Below are 388 nucleotides of genomic sequence, written 5' to 3'. Positions count from 1 at the left end.
GACAGGAGCCCACGGAGCAGAGACGCCCGGGACCAACGGCAGGCCGGGGCGGGGGGCGGGGGGTCCCCCGGCTCAAAGATTTGGAGTGCTGGCCCCGTGTGACGAGCAGTAGCTGCAGACAGGCCCTCGGGGGGGCAGCTTCAGGAGAGCTAGACCCGCCGGGAAGCCCTGACCCCTAGGCGGGATCCCCACCTCCCCCCATCCTAACGGCCAGGTCAGAGCCACAGTCGAGGCCTGGCCTCTGAGACTCATAGTTCTGATAAAGGGACCAAAGGGAAAAACAATGACCAGATCAGACGAGGACACTATGGTCCTCAGTGGTGGGAACTGACAAAGCCACACGGCGGGGGAACGAGGTGTCTTGAAAAAGGCCAGGGTGTATTTGGAG

The sequence above is a fragment of the Pteropus vampyrus genome, unplaced genomic scaffold (genome assembly GCF_000151845.1).
Source record: "Pteropus vampyrus isolate Shadow unplaced genomic scaffold, Pvam_2.0 Scaffold760, whole genome shotgun sequence".
Classification (NCBI taxonomy): Eukaryota; Metazoa; Chordata; class Mammalia; order Chiroptera; family Pteropodidae; genus Pteropus; species Pteropus vampyrus.
This window is presented reverse-complemented; position numbering follows the sequence as displayed.